Raw genomic sequence first — 16,386 nt, 5'->3', positions numbered from 1 at the left:
ATTTTGTTCTATTAATCTGTTCACCTGTTCCTGAGCCACACTATTCAAATTAATATGGCTTTATAACATATATGGTGACATCGCAGTTTCCTTCCAATAATTCTTCCTTCTAACACAATCTTATCTGTAATTTATTTATCTGAAAGAAACTTTAACATTGTAATGTCCAATTGAATTTTTTAAATCCCCATGGGATTGGATTGGAATTACATTATTTATAGATTAATTTAAGAAGAACAGATGTCTTTCTAATACTCCATTATGACACATTTCATCCCCCCATTTATTAACGTTTTAATTGAACTGTCTATAAATTATAGAACAATAATAAATCTTAATCATGATAGCAGGCATATTTGTCTTGCCAAACTTTAATGAGACTCATAGCCTGGCGGTTACCTGCACAGATGCTGGAGCCAAAACAACTGGGATTCTGTCCTGGCTTCCCAGTTCTTTGGGACTTTGGGCAGGTTCCTTCTGTATGCCAAAATTTCTAATGTAAATAGTAAGACTAATACAATACCTACTTGATGCTGACTACTGTTGTGAGGTTTAAATGAGCTCTTATTGTTATTTTTTTAATTAGCAATGAATGTTGAATTTACTGAGTGCTTTTTTGAAATCTGCTGAGAATGACCATTTTTTCCCTTAACCCATTTCCATTCTGAATTATGATTCTGTATTAGATGTAATGATATAGATTTCAGTGGGATGTGGCACCTTTTCTTTTAATAAATTGTGCTTTGGTGGCTATCACTCAAAATCTTGACTGGTCAGTCTGTCCTGAGAAAAATCATCCACATGCCAGCTTGTGGTAGATGAGCTGCCTGCAGCATCCTGCAGGTGTGTTGCGCTTTGGCTCAGGAGCTGAGAAGCATCACCCCTCCTCCTCTGCAGGCAGTGACTTCGCTATAGGATTGGGGGAAGCTCTGCGTTTCTAGCTGCTTTTTCTTTTTATTTTCTTTCAATGTATGGTTTTTTATTTTTTTCTTAATTCATTTATTTTCTCAAATACATTTGTCTCCGCCTTTCCCCCACCACTTTCCCCTGCCCCCCACCCCCCTTCCTCCCTCAATCCTTCCCCACTTTGGCTTTGTCCATGAGTCCTTGCTCTATGTCCCTTAACTTTCCCCTTCCCTTCCTTTTCCCCCGCCCCCACTCCCACCTTCCTTCTTGTCTCTGTTGGTTTTTTTTTCTTTCAGTTTTGCTGGTCTTATTTTCCTTGCATCTTTGTTTTTTTGGTTAGGTTCCGCTTATAGTTGAGATCATATGGTATTTGTCTTTTGCCCCCTGGCTTATTTTGCTTAGCATAATGCTCTCCAGTTCGATCCATGCTGTCACAAAGTGTAGTAGTTCTTGTTTTCTTTCTGCTGCATAGTATTCCATTGTGTAAATGTACCATAGTTTTTTGATCCAATCATCTACTGATGGGCATTTAGGTTGCTTCCAACACTTGGCTATTGTAAATTGTGCTGCTATGAACATTGGGGTGCATAGGTTCTTTTGTATTGGCGTATTGCTGTTCTCAGGGTATAGTCCCAGCAGGGGAATCACTGGATCAAAAGGCACTTCCATTTTCAGCTTTCTGAGGAAATTCCACACTGCTTTCCACAATGGCTGCACCAGTCTGCATTCCCACCAACAGTGTACTAGTGTACCCTTTTCTCCACAGCCTCGCCAGCACCTGTTGTTTGTTGATCTGTTTATGATGGCCATTCTGACCAGTGTGAGGTGATACCTCATGGTGGTTTTGATCTGCATTTCTCTGATGGCTAGTGATGCTGAGCATCCTTTCAAATGCCTCTGGGCCCTCTGTATCTCCTCCTTGGAAAAGTATCTACCCAGGTCCTTTGCCCATTTTTTGATTGGATCGTTTGTCTTCTTGGAGTGGAGTCGAGTGAGTTCTTTATATATTTTGGAGATCAAACCTCTATCTGATGTATCATTAGCAAATATATTTTCCCATACGGTTGGCTCCCTTTTCATTTTGCTGATGTTTTCTTTAGCTGTGCAGAAGCTTCTTATTTTGATGAAGTTCCACTTGTTTCTTCTTTCCTTTATGTCCCTTGCTTTAGGAGACATATCGGTGAAAAAAATTGCTGCGTGGGATATCTGAGAGTTTCCTGCCAATGTTCTCCTCTAGGACTTTCATGGTATTGCAGCTTATATTTAAGTCTTCTATCCATCTGGAGTTTATTTTTTGTGTATGGTGTCAGCTGGTGATCAAATTCCAATTTTTTGCATGTAGCTGTCCAGCTCCCACAACCCCATTTGTTGAAGAGGCTATTATTACTCCACTTTATGCTTCTGCCGCTTTTGGCAAATATTAGTTGCCCATATAGACCTGGACTTATTTCTGGGCTTTCTATTCTGTTCCACTGGTCCATGGGTCTGTTCTTGTGCCAGTACCAGATTGTTTCGAGTATAGTGGCTTTGTAGTATAGTTTGATGTTCGATATTGTGATCCCTCCTACTTTGCTTTTCTTTCTCAAAATTGCTGCAGCTATTCGGGGTTGTTTATGGTTCCATATAAATTTTTGAAATGTCTGTTCTATTTCTGTGAAATACGTTATTGGTATCTTAATAGTGATTGCGTTGAATCTATAAATTGCTTTGGGTAGTATGGACATTTTGATGATATCACTTCTTCCAGTCCATGAGCACGGTATATGCTTCCATTTACTTGTGTCTTCCTTAATTTCTTTCTTCAGTGTGGTATAGTTTTCTATGTACAGGTCTTTTACCTCCTTGGTTAAATTTATTCCTAGGTACTTTATTTTTCTTCTTGCTATATCAAATGGTATTTTTTTTCCGATTTCTTCTTCTATTTCATTGTTGGTGTACAAAAATGCCTTTGATTGCTTAATATTGACTTTGTATCCTGCTTTTTTGCCAAATTCACTTATTAGGTTGAGGAGTGTTTTGGTGGAGTCTACAGAGTTTTCTATGTACACTAGCATGTCATTTGCAAACAATGATAGTGTTACTTCCTTCTTTCCTACTTGGATACCTTTTATTTCTTTTTCTTGTCTGACCACTGTAGCTAGGACTTCCAATACTATCTTGAATAGAAGTGGCAAAAGCGGAAATCCTTGTTGTGTTCCCGATATTAGTGGGAAAGCTTCTAGTTTTTGCCCATTGAGTATGATGTTGGCTATAGGTTTTTCATATATGGCCTTTATTATGTTGAGGAATGCCCCATTTATTCCCATTTTACTGAGTGTTTTGATCATAAATGGGTGCCGTACCTTATCGAATGCTTTTTCTGCATCTATTGAGATGATTATGTGGTTTTTGTCTTTCCTTTTGTTTATGTGATGTATTACATTTATTGATTTGCATATATTGAACCATCCCTGCATGCCTGGGATGAATCCCACTTGATCATGGTGGATAATCTTTTGAACGTATTGCTGGATGTGGTTTGCCAATATTTTGTTGAGGATTTTAGCGTCTATGTTCATCAGTGAAATTGGCCTGTGGTTTTCTTTCTTTGTAGGGTCTTTATCTGGTTTTGGGATTAGGGTGATGCTAGCCTCATAAAAAGAGTCTGGGACTCTTCCCTCATCTTGGATTTTTTGGAATAGTCTGAGAAGGACAGGTGTTAGCTCTTCCTAAATGTTTTATAAAATTCTCTTGTGAAGCCATCCAGCCCAGGTCTTTTGTGTGCCGGGAGTTTCTTGATGACTGTTTCAATTTCCCGAGCTGTTATCGGTCTGTTCAAGCTTTCTGCTTCTTCCTCCTTCAGTGTTGGAAGGTTATACTTTTCTAGAAATTTGTCCATTTCATCTAGGTTTCAAATTTCTTGGCATATAATTGTTCCTAGTGGTTTCTGACAATCCTTTGTATTTCTGTGGTATCAGTTGTTATTTCTCCTCTTTCATTTCTGATATTATTAATTTGGGTCCTCTCCCTTTTTTTCTTGATGAGCCTGCTTAAAGGCTTTTCGATTTTATTTATCTTTTCAGAGAACCAGCTCCTGGATTGATTAATCCTTTGAGTTGTTCTTTTCATCTCTATGCCATTCAGTTCTGCTCTGATCTTGATTATTTCCTTCCTTCTACTTGCTCTGGGCTTTGTTTGTTGTTATTTTCCAGTTCTTGAAGCTGGAGCTTTAGGTCATTTATTTGAAATGTTTCTATCTTTTTTAGGTAAGCCTGTATTGCTATGAACTTCCCTCTCAGGACCGCCTTTGCTGTGTCCCATAGGTTTTGGACTGTTGTATGTTCATTTTCAGTTGTTTCCAGGAACTTTTTGATTTCTTCTCTTATTTCATTATTGACCCATTCATTGTTTAATAGTGTATTGTTCAGTCTCCATGAGTTTGCAAGTTTTTGAGGTTTCTCTTTGACATTGATTTCCAGTTTCAAGCCCTTTGATCTGAGAAAAAACTTGGTATTATTTCATTTTTCCTTAATTTGCTGAGGCTTGCTTTGTATCCTATCATGTGGTCTATTTTTGAAACAGTTCCACGAGCATTTGAAAAGAATGTGTATTTTGCTTCTTTGGGATGTAAGGTTCTATATATGTTAGTTAAGTCTATTTGATTCAGTGCGTCATTCAGCTCCACAATATCCTTGTTGATGTTTTGTTTGGAAGATCTGTCCATTTTTGACAGTGGTGTGTTAAAATCCCCTACTGTCAGTGTGTTGCTCTCTATATCTTTTTTGAAGTTGTCCAAGATTTTCCTTATATATTTGGGTGCTCCCATGTTAGGTGCATACAAGTTTACAATGTTTATGTCTTCTTGATGGATTCTTCCTTTAAGTGTTATAAAGTGTTTCTCTGGGTCCCTTTTTATGGCCTTTGTTTGAAGTCTATTTTGTCTGACATAAGTATTACAACCCCAGATTTTTTTCTCTTGTCTGCTTGCCTGGAATATTTTTTTTTCCATCCTTTTACTTTCAATCTGTGTAGGTCTTTTGTTCTGAGGTGGGTCTCTTCTAGGCAGCATATGTGTGGGTCATGTTTTCTTATCCATTCAGCTATCCTGTGTCTTTTGATTGGAGCATTTAGTCCATTTACATTGACAGTTATTATTGATAGAAACTTATTCATTTTTTCCCCTTTGTACCTGCGGTTTTCTCTTTCTCACTCTTTTCCTTCATCTTCTTAAACCAGTCCCTTTACTATATCTTGCCGTGCTTGTTTGGTGGAGATGTATTCTTTTTAGCTGCTCTTTCTAGAGACCTCTAACATTGACCATGCTTCTGCCCATACCTCTTACCCCTCCAGGGTGCTTCCAATTCCAGAGCCACTGGAAGATTCTGTGGCAAGAATCCACTTTCTTCTCATTAGTGACACTCTCTTTTCCCCTCAGCCACTTAAGTTTCAGCATTCTAAGTCCAATATCCTTCATATGTCAGCCTACTTTCTCCCAAAAATATGACTCCACGTGTTGGCTGCTACCTACTCTTCATGCTTGCTCTTACTATGTTGACTTTACGGGATATACCTTTTATCCATCAATTGAGGGCCAACCTCAGCAGGAGCAGAGATAAACACTGCTTGGCCCACCTTGTTATATGAAAGTACTGCCATGAATTGAGCCCTCTATCAATATTAATGGTTTGCTTTGTCCCATTTACTGCTTTTCTCCTTGAATTCTACTTCTTTTGACATTGGTATTATGACTCTAGCTTTCTTTAAACTGGCATTTTCCTGATGTATCTGAACCTCTCTGTTTGCATAGAAAATGTTTCTGTCCCCGTGTCCTGGGGTGATCTTGTAAGTATAAATATGACTTGGTTTTATTTATGTATTGTTGCCATTTGAAAATTATGATATTTAGCCTATTTCCAATCATTCTTAATATTAACAAAATTAGTCCTACCTCTATGCTTCTTCTACAATTTTTGCTATTTTTTTCCTTGCTTTCCTTTCCCTGTCTCTTTTATTACATGACCTACATTTTCTTGGCTTTTTTCCCCCAGTGTTTCTGAAGGTATGTGTCCTGTTTTTAATTCCTCACTTTACATTTCTCTGGCAGAGAAATTGAGTACTTTTTGGTAAAGAATCTCATACACGTTCACACTGCCCCTTCCTTTTCCTTGTTTCTCTATTGCCAACCTGTCAGTCTTTGTTAATTCAGTCTGGAACTTCAGATTTGATTTATCAACTTATTGATATTTTTCAACTTTATTGAGGTATAAATTATTAATTTTTATATCTTGTTTTAAAGGAAAATCTTGATATTAGAAGCTAAATTATTTGTTATCTGACTCAGGGCTTTATTCAATGCCAGTTACAATCCTTTTATACACAACTTGCTCATTCTTGAGTTCTTCCACACCACCTCTTAGGTCATTGCTTTTATTTTCAAGGAACTTTTTTGGAGAAGAAGATGGGCTGCTTTTCAAGCTGTTGCATGTCTTGTAATTCTTTGCTTTTGCCTTCAGAAGCAAATTGACAAAATACTAGGCATTGGGAGTCACAAACTTTTTTCTCCAAAATTCTATGGATAATCTGTTTTTCTAGAATTTAATTATGCTACAAAGTCTTCATCTGGCTTGTATTTGTAGAAAAGTTATTTTGTTTGCTTTACCCATCCTGGATAAAGGACATAATACTTATAGAACTTTTGCATTTTATGTGTAATATAAAATGTTTGCCCTGATGCATGTCTGTATAGTTAGATGATGAGTAGATGGGTGGATGGATGGATGGATGGATTCATGGATGTGGGTTTTATTTTGTTCTGACTAAGCTGGCTCTTTGGTCTGCCCAATAGCCACCTTGTATCTCTGGAAATGGCTCTTTAATTAAATCTTTTCCTGTAGCTCTGTCTAGTTGGTTTCAGGTTTTTTCTTCAATAATACTGCACACAGCACATTGCCTGTGACTACTCTGTCTTCCAGGTCACCTTCTTTCCCATCAGTTTGATCTTGTAGACTTTCACCTGAGAAGCACAAGATCAGGCTCAAGTTTGTTCTGATTAGTATTTTTTGCATTACTGGTTTTACTCTTTATTTCTCTCAGTGTAGTTTACTAATGCATTTTTATTATTATTTTTTGGAGGAAAAATTAAACCTTATTTATTTTTTAAAACCAGACAACTAGGGAACAGTCTCATAGACCTGAGACAGCAAACAGAAAGGCTATATTACAATTTCAAGTACTGTATTTTGCTGGGTATAATGTGCACCCATGTTTTTGGCCCAGACTTTCAAGGGAAAAAATCTTTCATTTTAATTTTTTAATTCAATTATTTATTTATTTATATTTAGAAACAAAACCAATTATTGTATTCCAGGGCATTATTTTGCATACAGATATTGTTATTGCTTTCTAGAGTTACATTTTTAACCCATAAGCATAAATAAAAGAATTAAAAACACTTACATGGATATGGAATTAGTACTACTCATGTATAATGCACTTCCTTATTTTTCCCTCAAAAATTTGGGCAAAAAAGTGCACATTACAAACGGCTAAAATATGTAGTAAGTTGGCAAAAATAAAACCAACAACAATGTCCTTATCATAATGATAAGGTGCCAGCGCTGGGATTGGAACATTGCATGTTGTAGAGTCCCCAGGCAAGAGTAGTATTTGGTAAGGGGTGGAGGAGGCAGCTTCTCTTTTGCTCTAAAGGAGCCACAGCTCACCTGGGTTGCTTACTTTTTCTACCTTAACCTTCCTGTTGCCAAAAGATTGTCTCAGTAGGGCTCTGTTATTTCAGAGGGCTAAGTAAGCAATACTGGGTTTAGGTTTCATTACTGAAAATCAAGGTTTTTTCCAAATTCAGTAATTCATAACTCTCTTAACTAAGCATTCAACAGTTCCTCTTTCATTGTTCATTCCTGGATATTGGTATATAGCACAGTCAAAACCCCCTCTCCTGGGAGGGGTCAAATCAAGAAACATGTATAAAGGGCCCATGGACAAAGCCAAAGTGGGGAAGGATTGAGGAAGGGAGGGGGCCGGGGGAGGGGAAACTGGTGGCTGGAAAATGGAGACAAATGTATTTGAACAATAAAAAAATTAAAACAAACAAACAAACAAAACCATTTTCCCTTCAAGGCAGAGTACCCCCAAGATTGTCCTGTCACTGTGCTGCAGGCAGCTTCAGGGCCTATCCCAGCAGCCAGTGAGAGGGAAGGTCTGCTTCCCATACTCAGGGTGACATTGCCTCTCATGTTTTTGTAGGATCTCCATGCTGAAAGGTGTAATGTGTAAGGATTTAAGAAGTGTGCATCTACATCTTGATGAACAGATTTAACAGATTAAACAGAAAAGGTTTAAAAGGAACCTTTTAAAGTTCTTATCTAAGCTATCTCTTCCAACTCCACATCTTAAATCAACTTCATGCCCTTGTATATAAAACAAAACCAAGCAAAACAAATACTCACAAACCACTTTTCCCTTCTAAATTAGTGAGCTCATGGATTTTGTTTTACAGCTTATGAAAAATGGTATGGTGATGCTTCTGGTAAGCAGGAGGTTGGCAACAAGTAGAAACACCTCTCCCCACATCCCACCAGATCCCTGGCAGGTTAGAGGGACCTGTCAACCTGCAGGTACTTCAGAGGGCTCTGGCTTGTTTTGAGGGAAGCACCTGCTGCCAGGATAAGCATTTGACACATAAAATTTAGGCTCTCAAAAATTCTCTGACCCAAATTTTAGCACCAGCTTTCTTCCATTTCACTTTCTAGGATTAAAACAAAAAAGAATCAGTGTCCAGAGGCAAGTGACACATGTCTTAACCTTGCTGCCATCCTTAATTTCTTCATTCATAAGCTTTGCTTAAAAGACCAAAATTCTCATTCTTCATTTTATTTTTTTAGATTTTTAAACTTATTTTTAGAGAAATGGGAAGGGAGAAAGAGAGGGAGAGAAACGTGGTTGTGTGAGAGAGACAGCAATCCGTTGCCTCTTGTTCTCTCCCAGCTGGGGACCTGGCCAGCAATTCAGGCATGTGCCCTGACTGGGAATCGAACCAAAAATCTCTCAGTTCACAGTCTGGTGCTCAATCCACTGAGCCACACCAGCCAGGGCTCATTCTTCATTTTAAATAGATTCCTGCCCTCAACCTCAATGGCCAAGGGCAAAGGCTTCTGTTTCTGAATGAATGAGACTCTTTCATCTTCCTGATCATGATTGGAATGAGGTTCATATGGTCATCCACATACTTGGTCTCCAACTGCCACTTGACCTGAAGCTCTTTACTCCCTGCATCTATTGAATTTTTGGCTTTGTCATTGCAATTCATGGTGCACTGGTCCAGGTGGTCCTGGAACTTCTCTAGCTCGCTGGTAACCAGGACCTGGGCTTGGACCAGGGGCATGTGGCAGTGCTGAATGCACTGGTGTACCTGCTGCATGGACACCTGGCTGGCCTCACAACAGCTGGCACTGCACTGGAACATGAGGGCCTGTATCTTCCGTATATCCTAACTCTCCAGACTCTTCACCATGGAGTCCACTGCCTCCTACACCCGAAGTTGCTGAAGGTCAGCCATGACGACCTTGTGGTGCACCCCGCTGCAACTGCGCCCACATGGACTCCTCACCTGGGCACTAATGCATTTTTAAATTCTCTGCAGTAGCATCTTACCTCATCCATACCTGCTTATGTCTCAGCATGTGGTCTTCTCATGCAAGCTTATGGTCACCTCTTGACCTGCTGCTCAAATGTCCCCTCTGGGGTTCCTCTGAGCATGCAGCTCCCTCGTGACACTTGCTCTCTTCCTCCTTCACATAAGTTGTAATTGTACATTTATTCATTCATCTTTTATGCCCTCTGCCAGATGAGAGGATTCAGGAGGACAAATGCCTCATCTGTTTTACTTAGAACCACGACTTCAGTGCCTAGCACAATGACTGGAAAACAGTAGGTCTAATAATTATTTGTTGAATGAGTACATGTTCACAATAATCTGGCTCAGATTCCCTTTGGCTGTACCCACACTGTTTTGAGCCAGAGTTTTTCAAACTTTCATCATTGAAGGATCACCTTTTTACCACATTCATGTACAATTTGTATCATTACTTACTTAATATTTGTCTTTAGATCACTTCACATTTTTTATGTTTACTACATCTCTAAGTCTCATCCTAAGCAACAAAATCTGCAAATAAAAGAGATGTCCTAGTTTCAATTTTCTAAAATGCATTCAAATAAAGACATAACTGTAAAAAATGTAAGTACGATCCATGAATCACTTGCACCTACAGATGCTATGTGACCACACTTTGGGAAATCCTTTCTGAAGAGCTCAGGCTGCTGCACTTCCTAAAGGAACCCAGATCTTCCAGTTTTAGGCTTTGGTTCCTCCCCATGTTATTCATTTGATCAGCATGAGTCATTCCTTGGGGCTGCCTGTGATGGGATGGCACAGTGGCAAGGACTGCAGATACCACAGTCACCAAGGAAGATGCCACTCTTTCCTGATGCATTTGCAGACTACCAGGTAGAAGCCAATGGATTAAACAAATAGATGCACAAGATAATTACAGACTGTGGTTAGAGCTATGTGTGAGCTGAATAAACTGTGGGGTTTAGAGCATTACATTAAGAGTGGTGACATTTGAAGAGATCTGAGGATAAGAAAGACTGGGCTGTGGAAGAGAGTTGGGGAAGTTTTCAGGCAGAGAGAACAGCAAAGGTCTGTAGACAGAAAGGGTAAGGCTGGGAGATTCAAGAGTTTCTGCTCATCTTGCCAGGTATCCTAAATGCCTTCCAGAAATGCAGAGCGGGGTTTTCCCACATCATAGACTGGACACTAGTTCAGATGTGTACAGTTTAAGCAGGGGTTGGACCCTGAAGAAGCATTATTGACTAAACAACTATATATGTAGGTTTGGCACAGCAGAGGCCTGGATGGTATGTGAGCACCTGACTCTCCAGTGCTTTGCACAGCCCACTGCTCTTCTTGCTCCCTGCAACCCTTTGCAACCATGGAGCTTAATGTATTCTGATACACCTGCATCTTGTTGATACACAATGGAAAAGACTCCAGTCAGTGGCTGATTTCTCTCAGGGCAGCAACAGGGAATTGACGGAGCAGCAGGCAGGTGTTCACTCCCACAGCTGTAGTTGGATATTACCTCCCACTAGAGGGCACTGTTATGCTGCAGGAAGTGGGACAGGTTTGCACACCGCCTGCCTGCACAACCTTTCAAGCACTGGGGACTCCAGAATGTGAGGTTGTAAAGCTTGGTATTAAAAATGAACTCATCCAGTTATAGGCTGGGAAATTTGCAGATGCCTGGGAAGCATTCAGAACTGGGGGCAAGGTGGAGGGGGACTGACAGATCCTCAGAGTAGGTTGAATCTGGTGTGGATGGGCACTGCGGGTAGGGAGCCCTGGAGGTGGTAGAGGTCCACAGGCTGGGAGACGCCTCAGAAAGCTGCTGGACTGACCAGCTCCATCTTCTGCCTTTGTGTGTTGAGAGCACAATGTTGAAGACATTCCATTCTAATGGTTTTGCATTCTCTATAAAGTATGATGTGAACTCTTCTGTCCAGAGGGACAGGAAAGAGTAGGCTTTGATCATTTGCAGAGAGTAGAGAAGGCCTGAAATAGTTGTGCACAGTGGAAGAGGGAGTTGGCGGGAGGAACATGGCAGTGCTGAGGCCCCTGGTATTGACGATCAGGTGTTTGTAGTAGACAACCTGCCATTTTCAGATGGTCTCCAGCATCACCAGATCCCCTAAGGTACCACTTGGTACCATCACCAGTAGCCTTGGCACCACCTTGTAGTCCCCAGGCACCATCTTGCTTCCTGGATGTTGATTTCACCAGGGAGTGTCACACAAGAGCCAAGGGGGCTTAGAATGGATGCCAGGAAGTAGAGCCTAGTTAGAGGAAAGCTCTGAGCTGCTCCCTACAGCTGACTGTGAATGAGGGACCTTGATGGGTCCTGAGCGGGCTGGGGCAGATATCAGATGAGACTGGGTAGGAGGATACCAGTTGGGTTAGGTTATAGACAAGATGTAGGTGTTGTTGGGCAACTGGTGAATGGTGGGACTGTTCACTGACCCCTGAGGAGATGAATCGTAATTAGGCTAATGCTTCAGATGCCACAGAAAGGTGAGGTATTTGGGAGTGAACTCAGAGAGCTGCTCCTGAGGTGGACAGAGTAGCAGGCAGATGTGACAAGTTGAGGATGAGTGTGAGGAGGAGAAGTGGAGCCTTTGAGCTTCATTTCAAGAATTTTGGAAATAAAATGAGGCATATAGGACTGGAGCTGGGGAAGGTGAAGGGATGGATGAGTGGTTTTTTGAAAATCAAAATGACTTAAACTGTACAGCATGGTGACTATAGACAATAATCTATATTTTATATTTGAAAGTTGCTAGGAGAAGAAATCTTAAAAGTTCTGATCACAAGGAAAAGAAACTTTAACTGTGTAGTGATGGATGTTAACTAGACTTATTGTAGTGATTATTTTGCAATATATTCAAATATCAAGTCATGTTACTCATATACTTTATATGTCAATTATATCTTAATAAGTAAATAAACTAAAAAGAAAAAAAACAAAATTAAGTAGAGAAAGAGGAACCCATGAATGGCTGGGTACAGTGCTTAATGGTTTATATGGGACTCTCCCATGGTTATCCAGCTCGAAACTCACAACAGCCTGGTGAAGTCTGCATTATCATCATCTTCTTGATGCAATGAGGAAACTACTATGAAAGTTACAAGGGAAGAAATGAAAAGCTGGACTCATATCTGCATTTTCTGAATTCAAATCACCCACAGGTCCCCACCCAACATCAATGAACCAGTTCCATTTAAAGCAATAAACACCCACAGACAAGGCCATCTGTGCCAGTGTTGCCAGGATACCCTAACACCTTGCTCCTCCAAGTGTGGTCCATGGACCAGCAGGTCAGCCCGACAGTGAGCCTGTTAAAACTGCACAACCTCAGGCCTTCTCCCAACAAATGCAGAATCTGCATTTCAGAAAGACCCAGGCATTGACGTGCACGTTAAAGTGGGAGATGCTCTGACTTAAGGGACCCACTCCAGAGAAAGGGGAGATGGGCTTACATGTGGGGAAGGAGCTCAACGCAGACTGAAAAAGAAAGTGAGTGACACAGTTACCCCCAGAAGATGCCCTGATAGTGTCCCCATGTCAGACCAGGTTAGCCGCACATGGCACCTGAGAAATTGAGGTCCAATTGCCTGGAAAGGTATCAGAGCTGTTTGTGCAGCAGCAAAAACCATTCATTCACTCAACTCCCATGACCACCTCTCCTGGTCTCCTCCCTCCTTTCCTAGCCTTGCTTTCTGAGAAAGGAGCCATATTTCCCATCTCCCACATCCTTGCTTCCCACCTACACTGCAGCCCCTCCAGACCATTTCTTCCCCTCAGTTCACAAAAATGCTTCCATACAGGCCATCTTCTTCCCAAACAGTACCAATAGGGGCTTTTTAACATAGCTTTTCATTAGTTCATTGTTTTTTATAACTAGAAAGAATACACTGTCATGGAAAAAAAAAGTCTAATGACTGCAGGAAAGTAAAGGTGGAAATTAAGATCCATTCTATCCTGTACTGTAGTCCAGCCCAGATCTCCCAATGTCATTCTCCAGAGGTAATCACTGGTAACAGTTCACTGTGTATCCATTTAAAGATTGTGTATCCACTTAGAGATGGTTTATGCATATCTGTACTAGTACATGTGTGTGTATTTTGTATGTGAATGGCACATATGGAACTCTTTTATGCAACTTTCTTTTTTCACTAAATAATTCCTTTCTGTGTCAATATCTATAGATCCACCTTATTTTTTAATAGCTACATGATCATCTTTTGTATGGTCTCACTATAAGTTTATTTAACCAACCTCCTGCTAACAGACCTGTAGGTCTCTTTCTAATACAAATATTGTTTCAGTAGTTAGATCAATGCCAGCTGCTGTAACAGACTCAAAGATAAAAAGTGTATTCCTTGCTTACCATAACCCAAGGGGTGTTTTCCTCCTTGTAAGTGGTCTTCCATGCCCCTTCTACCTTTTGGACCCACCCTCTTCTAGGGCCACAAAATTCTATACATTCAGCTTGTGCAGTGATTTTCAACAGGTGTGCTGCAAGAATTTTAAAACATGCACTTGACTATTTAGTCAGGGGCACTAACTTCTTTTCCCTTAGATTGTCAAATAAAAAAGAATTGTCAACAGCCAACACAATAGCTGTCCAGTGTGAATAAATCAAAATTATACCTCTTTTGGTCAAATTGGCAAAAAATACATATTTTGGTGTGCTGCAGAATTTTAGTAATTAGTTTTTGTGCCATGAGATGAAAAAAATTGAAAATCACTGAGCTAGTGGGCTTTGTGAGCACCTTGGCTTGGAGGTATTACTCGCTGTCCATGGTACTACCCAGCCACATCATCCCACCTGGATGCAGGGGTTGCTGGGAAATGCAGTCCTTGGCTGGGCAGCTGCCTTCTAGAAAGAGAGCTACACCCAGCAGGGAGGAGCAGGAGTTTTTGGTGGATGTCTCCCTAGCTCTGCCACAAGTGCTGCAACAAACATCCTCACACACAGTCTTTGTGTGCTTGTACAAATAAACTGCCAAAAATGAAATTGCAGGGTTAAAGGGCATGTGCACTTTACATTTGAGTCGTACTATCAAATTACCCTCCTTAAAGACTGCATTAATATATGCTGCTGCCAATATTGAAGAGTAAGTTCTACATTCACTATTACAAATACTGAAAAGGTGAATAGTATTATTCATGATAGGTTTTAATTTGCATTTCTTTAGTTTTAAGAAAGAGGGAGTACCTTTTCATATATTTATATTCACTCATAGATCTTTTTCTTTTTTTTTAAGATTTTATTTATTTTTAGAGAGGGAAAGAGAGGGAGGAAGAGGGAGAGAAACATCAATATATAGTTGCCTCTTGCATACCCCCTGCTGTGGAACCTGACCTGCAACCCAGGCATGTGCCCTGACTGGAAATTGAACCGGTGACCCTTTTGTTTGTAGGCCAGCACTCAGTCCACTGAGCCACACCAGCGAGGGCCTACCTCTTTTTCTATTAACTCCTCTCATAGCCTGTGTTCCTATTCTACCAGCTGGTTCTCCTTTTCTTAATGGATTTGCAAGAACTTCAAAAAATATATTTAAACGTGTGTGTGTGTGTGTGTGTGTGTGTGTGTGAGAGAGAGAGAGAGAGAGAGAGAGAGAGAGAAATTATCCATTGTTTCTCTATCATATATTCTGCAAATACTTTTCCAGCTTGTCATTCTCCTTTTATTTTATTCACCATTTTCTTCCATCCCAGAGACTCATGTTTGTTATATGGTCTTTTTGGTCTTTTTCTCCATGATTTTTGTCTTATGCTTAGAAAGACTGTCCTTGTACCAAGATGCATTTTACATTTTCATGTTATCTTCTAGTGCAAAAGTCATATGAATCCAGATTTTGCGACTTGCTGTGTTGCTTTGGTGACTGGCTTTCATTCTGCGTGTCCCAGTTTCCTGAGCCCACACCTGGGATTGGTATCTGCTTCACTGAGTTGGCATGAAGACAGTGAAGTGGCTCTGGCCCAGCCACTGTACAACCAGTGTTAGCTGGTAGTTTGTTTATGTCCAGACCATCAATGCCATGTCAGTTTGGGTTGCTATTAAACAAATGCCATAGACTGAGTGGTTTAAAAAAGAAAAATTAACTTCTCACAATCTGGAGGCTGGGACTCCGAAATCAAAATCATTCCTGGTGAGAGCTCTATCCTTGGTTTGCAGACAGCTGCCTCCTTGCTGTGTCCTCACATGGCAGAAAGGAAGATGTTGTGTCTGCTTGTGTTTCTTCTCATAAGGGCACTAAAGCCCATTCCTGAGGGCTCCACCCTCATGACCCCTCCTGATACCATCACACTGTGGATTGGGGCTTGGACATGTAAATTCATGGAGGAATACAAGCATTCAGTCCACAGTAGACTGTAGATGGCTGATATATTCTGTGTGCCCATTTTTTATAAAGAGATACACCATGATGATGTAATGTACTACACATTGTGAAATGATTACCACAATCAGATTAATTAGTATATTCATCACCTCACATACTTACTATTTTTAAGATCTAGTCTCTTAGCAACTTTCAAGTATATAACATAGTATTTTTAATGATAGTCACTCATACTGTACCTTAGACCCCAGTGATAAGATTATTCATCATATAGCTGCAAGTTTGTACCCTTTGACCAGCATCTCCCCATTTCCCCGTCTCCTCAGCCCCTGGTAACCACCCCTGTAATCTCTAGTTTTGAGTTCAACATATAGATTCCACATATAAATGATATCACATAAGTATGTATGTTTCCGTGTCTGGCTTGTTTCACTCAGCCATGAAAAGAAGGAAATCCTGCCATCTGTAACAGTATGGATGAGCCCGGAAGACATGATGCTCTGTGGAGTAGCCTG

At 40.4% G+C, this 16,386-nt stretch overlaps 1 protein-coding gene and 1 pseudogene across 1 annotated transcript in view; one reads left to right on the top strand and one right to left on the bottom strand.

Annotated features, from left to right (window-relative positions):
* The window catches only part of HS3ST2 (heparan sulfate-glucosamine 3-sulfotransferase 2), a 123,651-nt gene that overhangs the window by 85,880 nt on the left and 21,385 nt on the right, over positions 1-16,386 (top strand). The gene's annotated exons all lie outside the window — the stretch shown is intronic.
* On the bottom strand, positions 9,005-9,460 carry LOC129076764 (protein FAM136A-like; annotated as a pseudogene).

Source organism: Pteronotus mesoamericanus, unplaced genomic scaffold (assembly GCF_021234165.1).
Source record: "Pteronotus mesoamericanus isolate MK-2021 breed Mesoamerican mustached bat unplaced genomic scaffold, CSHL_Meso_final contig_64, whole genome shotgun sequence".
Taxonomy (NCBI): domain Eukaryota; kingdom Metazoa; phylum Chordata; class Mammalia; order Chiroptera; family Mormoopidae; genus Pteronotus; species Pteronotus mesoamericanus.
This window is presented reverse-complemented; position numbering and strand designations above follow the sequence as displayed.